Source organism: Pleurodeles waltl, chromosome 12 (assembly GCF_031143425.1).
Source record: "Pleurodeles waltl isolate 20211129_DDA chromosome 12, aPleWal1.hap1.20221129, whole genome shotgun sequence".
NCBI lineage: Eukaryota > Metazoa > Chordata > Amphibia > Caudata > Salamandridae > Pleurodeles > Pleurodeles waltl.
In genome coordinates, this window is record NC_090451.1 from 559137262 (window position 1) to 559149538 (window position 12277).

The window sequence follows — 12277 nt, forward strand, 5'->3', positions numbered from 1 at the left end:
CATTACTACAAAACGATACACACATTAAATGGCCCTTGTTGCTCCCACTGTCTTACACTGCAACCACAGAACGGCTGGCTGTGGTCTGACCCAAAATGTTTATAACGCTTGTGACAAACCAATAGCGGAAAAGGGATCACCCATTGTCCAATCTGTATGCTGTCCCCTGGAGCCAACAGTAGTTGAACATAGTTGTACACAGTAGTTGTACACATATAATATGTGCGTAGTGTATTATATATATTTTTATTGCATCAAGTCAAGACAGCTAACGTTGTGTCTAGCCCAGACCTAAAACACTCACCTCTAAGTAGTCTTGATGGCTGTCCCAAGATGCACGTGCTGGCAGGTACAGTGCAGCCTCTTATTGGTATCCACAGAGTAGCCATTCCAAGCAGTGACGTAACAATCACATGCAAGTTGCCATAAGGTCTGCTGCAAAACAAGAACTGACAAAATCAATCCAGTTTCAGAGTTGACACACGTGTTCATCTTTGTCACAGAGAGGAGGTGACTTTTATCATCATTATTTGGCATTGTCAGATTTACAGGTTCCTGTAATTTTTCATTTTACGTATGACATGTTTTCTTTCTTCCCATACAGGGCATATTGCTATACCTGCGTACCAACGAACCCCTGCCCTCTAGGAAGAGATGTGGAGTGATGTTTCTTTAACGTCTGCCAAAACGTGAATCCACTCCGACCTCTAATGGCATTGAGATGTTACATGGTTTCTTCTTAGAAAGCTTATGAAGGTGAATTTGGATATCAGAACCAAAAATGATGCCTGCTACCTGTCAGGTCAAGCCCTCGGCGATTTCGTTTGCAAAACATGAGAGGAAAGTAGTAACAGATAGTATACCATGGGCCATAGAACCAAGCTGGATTATTTACCAATTCTAAAATTGTAATGATGGTTTTCTTTATAAGACATAGAGTGAACAAAAAAGGAAGTCTGTCCTCCATCCAAACACTGGTCGACCAGATGAAGCGAGTTACGTTTTCCATACATTTAAAACATAATCTGTGATACACGGAATACAAGAAGATATTTTAGATCCCTGTAAGAGGATTAAACTTGTTGTTCTACAACCCCAAAAGCATCTTCAATTTTGCACTGCTAAAAACATTTCAATTATTTGTTTGGGGAGGGCACAGCCCACTCCTTTTACCTGCAAGGACGTCAAACTGTTTAAAAACATATGTAAAAAGAAGGAAAAAATTATCACTGGCATACATGAGTGGACAAATTAGCAGCAGAGATGAAAGATCCCTAGGATATGTGAATGGACATCAGAAAGAAAAGACTTCTGAGATGGATGATGTGACAGCAGGAAGAAGGTATCCTTGGCCTAGGGGAACTCTTGACACAAGATTTTTGAGATAAATGTATGAAATGCAGAAAAAGAAAAATCCCACAGACAAATGAGCTAGCTGTGGAAAATAAAGTTCCGAAGATAGGTACATTAATGACATGTATACATAAATATGTGTGGGACAGATATATTGATAAACCGTGGAAACAAAACATGTCTAGCTTAATTGTATGAATTGTCGAAAAGATCATTGGGAAAAATTTGTGAAGTGTACAAAACAGTCTCTGGGATAAATGTGTAAATTGTGGACAAGATCCCTGGGATAAATGTGTGAGCTGTGCAAAGGATCCTTGGGATAACTTTGTGAAATGTGAATAGAGAAGATTGATGGAATAAATGATAAAGCTGTAGAAGGTAAAAGACTGCAACTTTGAAAGGCCTTGCCAAGCTGTCGGAAGTGTTTTTACAGTTTTGTGCTGGTGGTGTCTTGTACTGCACTGATGTTTACAAAAGAGAACTCTACATTGGCCGGAACCAAGGCCTGTTCAGTAGTGGCCAAATCAAAAGTACATTAACTCTCAGTTGATTTTTTTTCTTTCATTCTTAATCATCTTCTCCCTCTTCAAATAACGTTCTTTCATTCTTACTATATCAACCTCATTTCCTCCCTTTCTCCAAGGCTTTCTCCTTCCCTGGCTACTTCTTTCTTTCTTTAGATCTTTGGTTTGATCTCTTTTTAGTCCTTCAAGGATATCCATTTACTTGTTGCTCTTTCAATGATTTCCCATAATTCTCTTACACACACACGCAAGTTCCCCCCACGCGTCTAAGCTTCTAAGTTCAATGTTTTTACTATTTTATGTGACTGATATTCACCATGTTATAACCACTAGTTGCCAAAGTAGTTAATCGACCCGAGCTACCTTCTTGAACTTTCTTTTCTTCTGTGATATCCCCCAGCTTCTCCTTATTTATGCCACAACCCTCTGCACCACACAACACTGCTCGCTCCCACTCTGTACTTACCTCTGACAAGGGACGCTCTGGCGCAGAATGGGGCAGGAAAGTGCCACATATTTCTGGAATTCATTAGTAGTAGTCCTAAAATCCACTCAAGAATCGAGTTTTCCATCAACTCCCCCGACCACCCCCTCCTCCGGGGGAAGGATTTCGAAATGTGATTCCAAGAGACAGTGGTTTCATTCTTGAGGAACTGCAGTGAATGGAGCCGGGAGCAAGCATTCCTCATTTATATTTTAAAAAATAAAACGGGAAAAAATAGATTTATCTTTTTCTTTTTTCAGAAATACATAAGATAGAGCGGGTTTGCTCCATGAATTGTAAGGTTTTTGATATGCTAAAAAGGTAATGTCAAATAAAATATTTACTGCACAACATATCATGTTTATGTTTCTCTGTATTAATTTGATTAAAAACCAGAACACCATCCACTAAAATTGTTAAGTTCACAATACCTGATAAAAAAATTTATTTATTATTTTCAGTTAATGTAATGCAGTGGTCTACTTCTCTGTGTACCTAATCGACTTCCCATTAAAACGTATGACTGCCAAGAATACATCCTATGTACGGACCATGCATATTTTCTATGAAATGAATCATTAAACATCTGAGATTTTGCCAGACAGGCGTTTATTACAGACACAAGGAACACTCATAGAATAGGCGTCTTTAGGTTGAGTGCAAGCGCTTTGACATTTTGTAAGTATTGTGGGCTTTTAACCACGCCCACCTCACGCCCATCATTTTCACTTGTTTTTGAGCTTGCCTTTCAAAAATCACTTAATGTGATTGGTAATAGCTTTACATTTGTCCCGCCTTGAGGCTGTTTTTGTCACATCTTGCAGACAGCCCCTGTAACCAGGATTATTGCACGATTGCCGATATACTTCAGCGTGGGCGAACTATATGTTTTGGTCTCTCCCCTTCATTCTGCATGGCGGCCATGGCGCTCACAGGCATAACAGCGAGAACTTGACCGGCGGTATTGGATTGCTGGTTACATTCTTCACAATTACTTGAGTCATTTCTTGTAGCTCTCCCCTTAAAACACTTGATATTGGTAAATGCTTTACAGTAAAACAGAAATCCTCAAAGCGAAAGTACAGCGGGAGAGCCGATACTACAATATTCACTGCACTCAGGGAACACAACATTTTTGCCCATAACTCAGCCTGTGGTGGCCCTAGGACAATGGGACCACCACCAAAACGTTCAGCATGATGCCCTCTTTCTGTTTAGGCCATCTTTGGGTCCCCACACTAGTTTAGTGGGGACTCTAAAATAATAACCCCTCCCACCATTCAATGTTTCTTTAAGCATTCTTATGGCTGAAAACTTTGTTTTCCAGGTGGGAATAGTTTGCGTTTTAAGGGCCTTGTTTGTAATATCATTGCTATAGCCCTGCTGTTCCTGAAAATATATAATGCACTATGCCATTGGTTCTGTGGACACCCACTTTAACATTACTGGAATCTGGGAACCCCCACTGAGTCATTACTGAAAGCTGGGGATCTGATATGTTAATATTATTTAATTTTCTAGGCAGTCCCGGACCCCCTGAGGAGGCTTTGTGGGCACCCATGGGTCCCCGCACCACAGGTTGGGAACCACTGCACTACGCTCGCTAGAGGTTATATATATGGTTGCTCTGCATTATTTATTGCCATTTTCTTTTTGTGTGGTAATGCCCTCTAGGGGCTCACTGTTTAGTTACATAACCATGTTTCTTACAAATGCTATGTTCATTGTGGTGTCCTCTAGGGGCTGCTCTAAGCATTATCGTCATATCAACATATTAAAATATTTGTGGCAATTATTTTTACAAAACAATACTCATAACTCAGCCTGTGGTGGTCCTAGGGCAATGTCTTAACAAAGACCATGAGTGGCACTATTGGCTTATGTGAAGTGCCGGTCATATATTGTTCTCGTCCACCTTTTCATTGTATAAGGGGAACTTATGTCTCATTTTTAGTCACCTGTTTGTGTTAGATATAGACCTGTGATGCATGTTCCAACAAATGCTTTTCCTACCAAGTGGCCATTATCATAGATAACCTACACTAACGAGGTAGGACCAACTGTCTGAGTATATACGTCCTTTGCGAAACTCGGCGTCCCCCCCGAAAAAAAGGGGACAGACGTTGAATGCAGCTCAACCTTACTCACTCTCGTACCTTAGGTGAGAACCTATCCAGTCCTTGATTACGGTCAATAATGAGTGCACTCAGAGAATTGTTCTGCTTACTAGCACGACAATAGAACGGGCCTCTTTGACTACTATTTGTTTTGTGTTGCCGAGGCTAACTTTTATTATCACTTTGCCTAGACTCTACCGTAGGGGTTTTTACTTCCTTAATCATCTTCTTTATGGCATTCTCCTAAGACAACTCTATAATAATGCTATATATCTGTGCAGGAATATATACTATGTTTATTTACCATTAATTTGGATATGTACCATCTGTTTGAAACGGTACTAATTTGTTGTACACATAATGTATTATCCCTATTCTATATACAGATTTTCAGCTCAAATCATGGCAATTTGCCTCAAGAAGTTTACCTGAAAGAACATGGTATGTAGTACTAATCTGCCACGACTGTGACCTATCTCTTCACATACAGTTACCTAACTTCCAGCACAACTCTAATTAACATACCTTATATACCTCGCACGAAAAGTCTGTCATCCAGCGCCGGCACCGCTAACCTTACAACTTATGCATTTTACTCATAATTTCTTTCTTTCTCCTTCTTTTTGAATACACCATTAGGAAGAGAGCGGTGGGAGCCTCGGACAGCGAGCGAGCCTCAGGCAGTGGGAGCCTCGAGCTGCTATTGGAGCCTCGGACAGCGAGCGAGCCTCAGGCAGTGGGAGCCCCCAGCTGCGGATGGATCCTCGGACAGATTGAAAAAGGCCGATGCACCGAAACGCGTCTTCTGGATATAATAAAATTACAATTGGAACCTACGAGTGCTCCTTGTTCATTGTGGATGTTTGCAATTAATTGACATGAGGCCATGCTTACGGAAGGAGGAACCCATCGCTCAAGTGTTCAACTGCATTGTGTGGCTTCGTTCTTTGGTGCTTGAATCAACCTTCAAAACCGCCGCAAATGATAAACATTATGCCCGAATGCCGAGGAGGTGCATACGGTTCTGCTGTGCGGAATCAGGATGCAGAACGTGATTAATACAGTGAAGGCCAGAGCTCTGGATGTAGCAGAATACCTTACACCCGTGCTAAAGTGAAATAGCTCAAGACTCAAGAGGGACTACATATCCCAAGCTGCTTTGAGGCCCCAGGAGGCGGCCATTTTCACCTGCACCTGCACCCACTTAACACCAACGAGCGCTATAAAGCGCTTGGGGGCACTTCGCTGTGCGGGACGCGCTAAAGACTCAAGAGGGACTACATATCCCAAGCTGCTTTGAGGCCCCAGGAGGCGGCCATTTTCACCTGCACCCACTTGACACCAACGAGCACTATAAAGCACGTGGGGGCACTTCGCTACGCAGGACGCGCCTAAAACTCGAGAGGGACTACATATCCCAAGCTGCTTTGAGGCCCCAGGAGGCGGCCATTTTCACCTGCACCCACTTGACACCAACGAGAGCTATAAAGCGCGTGGGGGCACTTCGCTGCGCGGGACTCGCGCGGGCCGCGCTCGGGCGAAGCCCGGGCCAAGGGCAGGCCGTCCACGCCCATCGGAGCCCAGAAGAGGCTGGGCTGGGTCACCCCCCTAACATTTGACCATTCAAGTAGGCATCATTGATCTTAGCTCTATGCGCTATTGCCAACACTGTGCCATCCCGTAGGTTGCTTCATTATACTGATACTCTGTAGAACATTTTATCACCAATAACCGTCCCAGATGGGTAAAAGGAAAGCAATAGAGGCTGGGGCAGGGGCTGTGCTAAAAGCTAAGTGAAAAATACACAAGCATGCAGCTAGTAACTGCGTTATGGACAGAATTGACTCTCTTTTGGGTGAATGCAAGGGAATTTTAACTACTCCTCAGGGAAATAATTCTAACAGCACTGTGGGGGAGCACTCCCCAAGCAATAGGAGGGCTGTCCGAAAGAAAATTGCTGAGATTTTTGTGAAATGTGCGTAACAAGACAAAGCCACTACAGGGCAGGGAGAGGGCAGGAATTTTATCACCCACACTGCTCCATCTCTAGTGCAGGAGCCACACCTGGGCTCTAACGATTTTATCCAGTGCAGCAACCGCTTTAATCCGTTAATTAACGCCCTAGAATCACATGATGACATCGACCCAGGTATCAGGGTGGATGGGCTAGCAGCCGCAAGCACACACTCAACGCACATAAACCCACAGCACTCTCAATGCATACAAGATTTAAAAAAATGGAAGTACTAGAACTTAAGCTCACGGTTAACTCCTTAATTGCAATAGTAAAACAGTTAACTCTTGCAGATGGCACAGCCACTATGAACCTTACCCAAAGCCCAACCCTACCAGGCACCATGACGAATCTGCCCATTCTTTCAGCACCCAGCTGTGATGGCCTCCTCCCAGTCGGTGCTAAGACCAAGAACTTACTCCACCCTCCTTCGCACACAGTTTAGGCGCAGGGAAAACACTAGATAACCATCAATCCCCAAACTCATGAGCAATAACTGCCCCAAGATACTCTGCACAGCCAGCCATTGATTGGTCTCAATCAGGTAATGTAGTTCTGATGGTCAAAGTTCCCAAGTTAAACACATCAACACATAAGGAAGGGGCAGACTCTATTAAAAACAAGGCAATCCATTGGATTCGCCATGTAAGAGGCTGTCACTCTGTAATACGCGAGGACATAATCAATGTAGCAAGATGGCCAGACCCGGGAACACACTTTGACATTTTAAAACTGACACTCAAGGACAGGACCATGGTGGACAATTTGGAGGCCCTAGATGCTAGAACAAGCCCACCAGCACATTTGCAGATCCAGTTCAGATACCCTAGGCCACCTACGCACTACGGGGATTGCCCGAGCTACTGCCCAGCAAAAAATGTATCTACCCTTGGCGAGAACGATTGACTTAAAGCTTCATCTAAAATCTACGCTGATAAACCACGCAACCAACTAATATCAATCACCCCCAGGCCTGCTGCAATCCCTAACACTGCCAGTGCAAGTATTCTCTCTCCCATTCATGACATATTCCCCAAGACCTTTGACAGTTTACTGTGCAAATATGACAATACTGCACCTTTCATCTTGCAGGAATATTGCCCACCAAATCAAGAACCGATAGCCAAGCCTGCAAGCACTTCCCTCACCAGGGCCAGGTCAGTTCCACTAGAGGAACATCACCACTCACCCCAGGTCTCACTGACCAACATTGGCATTGATCTACTTCTTCCCACTCAACCATACCTGCCAAATCAATCTCTGGCAGCTAATCATGTAAATACCAGGCAACTAGACAGGATAGTTCAACCACTCACTGGGGTATGACTTGTCTCATGGAACGTGGCAGGTTTGAAATCCATTCTCCCTCTTCCATCCTTCACCTCTTTTATTGATGAACATGACATATGCCTTCTTCAAGAGACATGGTCAACCAATCCACTTTTTCAAACAGGCTATTCAAACTTCTACATCCCTGCCGTGCCCAGTACTAGAGGCAGGCCATCAGGGGGCTTGACTATTTGGATCAGAACATCACTTAACTGTCGTATATTACAGCTACCCACCGATTCTCCCGACCTGTTAGGTCTTCGTCTATCATTCGGGCCTGACACTGTTGTGAACATTTTCAATATCTACACCTGAGGGGTCATGGTCAAGTCTCCAAAACCCTTTGTGTCCTGGCAGCCCTTTTGCAAAACTGTCCCCGCCATCATAAAACCATTGTGGCAGGTGACCTCAATGTCACATTCAAACCTCTAGACTGGGATGATCTCAGGTCCACAGACGAGGAGGATCGAGCTTGGTCTATCCCTGCCCTGTGCATTCCACCCATTAAAAGATGGACGCAGGTCGCAGTCCAAGTTAAGTCACTGACCATGGAATTCGGGCTCAGGGCGTTAAATGGCAGAACCAAATCAGACGCCAAAGGCCATCACACATTCAACAAAACCAACCACACCAGCAGAATCGACTACTATCTATTTGACATAAGATTATGGCCCCTAGTCATCGATATGACGATCGTTGAAAGAACTGAAAGTGATCATAATCCTCTCTCTGTTCACACGTTAGCCTTGGGCAACCTCTCGCCCACGATTAACTCCTCAGTAGCAGCACCAGAGGGTATTAGCCTGGTTAACGACAAACAACACTTAAAGTGGGATAAGGTTGCGGCTCGGCCCGCACTCATCAACGCAGCCAATAACACCCTAAAGACTACATTAATGAACCTAGAGGTGGGTCCCGCAATCCCCTATAAGGAAATAAGCTTAATCCACACCTCATGCTTCAGGGATATCGCAGCCCACTTCTCAGTATCCACAGCCCATGATGGCAAGAGACCCATAGGTAGGCACCGCTGGTTCAATAAAATGTGTCGGTCCCTAAATAAGCGCTTAATCCAAGCTATTAAATCTAAGGATGCCGCCACCATCCGCCTAGCTAGAAAGTCCTACAAGTCAGCCATACGTAAAGCCAAGCGTGACCAAGACGATAAGTGGTGGACAGCACTTAGTGACGCTGTGCGCAAGAGGAACTGTAGTCTGTTCTGGTCCCTGGCAGCGCGAGGCCCAGAAAGCAGTGGATTGGACATTACAACCAACATCGCCCGAAAGACTGGGTAGATCATTTTAGCAGGCTGTACTCCCATGACCATGATAGCCCCACTCCTGTCTGCATGGACCCCTGCCTAAACACTTCTTTAGCACCCACAACTGAAGTACCCCAGCTGTTCTCTCAAAGTGACATAACTTATTCCCTAGGCACCATAAAACGCGGCAGGGCCCCTGGCTCGGATGGTGTCCCAGCAGACCTGTTCTCAACCGACTTAGCATCCTGGTCAAGATACCTCACCATCATAGCAAACGCAATAGCATCTGGGGCGCCTATCCCTGAGTCCTGGAAACGGGCTATTGTTATCCCAATCTTTAAAAAGGGCGACAGATCACTCCCCTGCAACTACAGACCAATTAGTCTAATTGACTGTGTGCAAAAAGTCTTCTGCCACTGCCTCTTGGGAAAGATCGAAGACTGGATGACTGAACATGATATCCTTAGTCCCCTCCAAGCCGGTTTCCGGAAGAAAATATCTACCACTGATCAAGCCCTCAGGTTCTTATTTTTATACTGGAAAACAGTGCTCATTGGTAAAGGGAGCCTTTACGTTGCTTTTGTGGATCTAAAGTCTGCTTTTGACCTAGTACCTCACAACAAACTATGGGACACTCTCTCCCGAATGGGAATCCCGGAGCATATCCTAGCAATATTGATACGGCTCCACGAGGACAACTACGCACGAGTTAGGTGGGACAACAAGGGGCAACGAACTGATAGAATCCATGTATCAAGGGGTGTGCGGCAAGGGTGTGTCCTTGCCCCGACCCTCTTCTCTCTGTATATCAATGAAATCGTCCCTTCCCTGCTTAGAGTGGAGGCTGACGCACCATCACTTGGCACACAAAAAATCCCTGTCTTGCTCTTTGCAGATGATACTCTCCTGATATCCAAGACCCCTAGTGGACTAAGGAAACTCCTCGCGTGCTTTGAGAAATTGTGCTCAATGCGGGGACTTGAAATTAATGCCTCTAAAACAAAACTAATGACCCTTAATCCCCATAGATCCTTTAGAGGGAAGTTTACACTGGAGGGCACCACACTTGAGAAGGTGGGCATTTTCCGCTACCTGGGTATAACATTGACTGACAACATGTCTTGGAAATCACACATAGGAAATCAAGCCTTAAAACTAAAGCAAACAACAGGGGCACTATCAAAAAACTTCCACCTCTCATACACAAAACCAATTCGCCCAGCAATACAGATATACGAAGACCAGGCTGTGACCTCAGCACTTTATGGGGCTGAACTATGGGGTTATGCCAAAATCCAAGACATAACCATCGCTGAGAACAACTTCCTGAGAAACCTTGTGTCCCTTCCGCCAAGCACTCCACTGTTCCCCCTTTTTAATGATCTTGGCATAAAACGCATCGGTCATAATGCCCGCCTACGCCCTCTGCTGTACTGGCGGCGTCTCTGGACTACCCCAGAGCTTGAAACCTTTACTGAAGCCCTGCAGGTTATTTTAAAAGCTGATCATCTTCACAGAATCCCCTGGCTACGATACATCAAGGGGTCACTTTACTCACTCGGGCTCAGTGAACTCTGGAATTCACCAACCACCGCCGTCTTTCCCTCGAAAAGCGAACTAAAGAAACTATATTGGCAAATGGCAGATCACGAAGATATAGGGGCCGCACTTCACCCTACATTATCTTGTGATTTTGTTAACCTAAAAGGGACAGGCAAGTATGAGGCTTTTTGGGACATAATCACGGTCCCAATGGAAAGGAAACTGTACTTTCAGCTCCGCATTGGAACGCTACCATTAAGACTTTTCACCAGCCGCTGGTCACACAAAGAATTAACCGCCTGTCCAGCCTGCAAAGCCCCTGTAGAGAATCTCCCTCATGTCCTTTTTGCCTGCCCCACGTACACCGCCTCACGTAGGAAATGGCTGGCCCCGGCATGCAGACTGCTGGGAGTCCGCAGCTCTGAAATCGCCCTTCGAATCCTCATATCAGACACTAGGCCAACGCTAGTGATCGCCGTTGCCAAGTTCCTCAGAGCTAGCTGGTTTGTCAGAAGGAAATTCTTATCTGTCTAATGATTCCAACAAGACTGTCCCATTGCACTGTGTGAGTGTATTTTATCTTTATTCCATGTTGTTATCATTATATGTATCGTTATATTTATTACCTTGTGTATTTATTTGTATTTATTGCTGCTATGCGCTTTTATGGCTCTTGTAGCCGAAATAAAGTTTCTTTGACTTTGAATACACCATTACTTACTTTCTCGACTTAATAGTAACCTCATACAACGGTGGGTCTATCTTTTCCTTAGCATGGAGTAAATTGTCTATAATTTACTCATAGTGCATTTCATTTTTTTAAATTTCTTAAATACGAAGTACTTAAATTGTACGGATTTTTCTGCACCTTGGATACTACTAATATCACCATTTATCTGATATTATGCCTCCTTTGGCAACTAAGCCAATTACATATGGTGCTTTGTTCTCTCCCACTTTTTTGAGGTCTTCACTTTTTCGGTGATCCTATTCTCCTTATCTTGCCAATGAGCTCAATATTTAGCCCTCTCTCGATTCTTCTTTACAGCCTTGAAAAAGCCCTGGCATACACGCCATGAAGGGCGAAACACGTGTTGGCTGAGCTTCTGCTTTATGTTGTGATCCAGTGCTGTGGACCTTCACTTGAAACTTTTGAGCACTCCTCAATAAACCTTTAATGAAAAACGTCAATATTTCTTTCCGCTGTCTCCTTCTATGAACACTTTTACAACCAGCAATTAGATGCTTGAAATGATTTACTTTTAAAGTGGGACCTTACCACCACCCAGTAATGTCCTAGGACAATGGGACCACCGTCAAAACATTGAACACAATGTGTTCTTTCTGTCTACATCTCTGGGTCCCCACACTATGTTGGCATAATAACCCCTTCCACCATTCAATGTCGTTTAAGCTTTCTCATGGCTAAAACCTTTGTTTAATAGCTAGGAAAAGTCTTGTTTAAAAGACCTTGTTAGTAATATCATTACAGTAGGCCTTCCAGCTTTAAAACATCCTCTAGGGGCTAAGTATATGGATAAACTGCATTGCTTTCTCCAGTTTTGTTTTTCCTGGGGTTAATGATATGGTTACATGACCATGTTTCTTACAAATGATATTTTCGTTATGGTGCCCTCTAGGGGCAGATGGCCA

The 12277-nt window shown here is 44.2% G+C and overlaps 1 protein-coding gene across 1 annotated transcript in view; it reads left to right on the top strand.

The window, feature by feature from the left end:
• ZNRF1 (zinc and ring finger 1) overlaps window positions 1–2714 on the top strand; it is a 279814-nt gene extending 277100 nt beyond the window's left edge. The window contains exon 5 of the mRNA XM_069217645.1: window positions 605–2714. The gene's annotated coding sequence lies outside the window, so the exon portion shown is untranslated. The remainder of the gene's footprint in view (window positions 1–604) is intronic.
• The last annotated feature ends 9563 nt before the right edge of the window (window positions 2715–12277 follow it).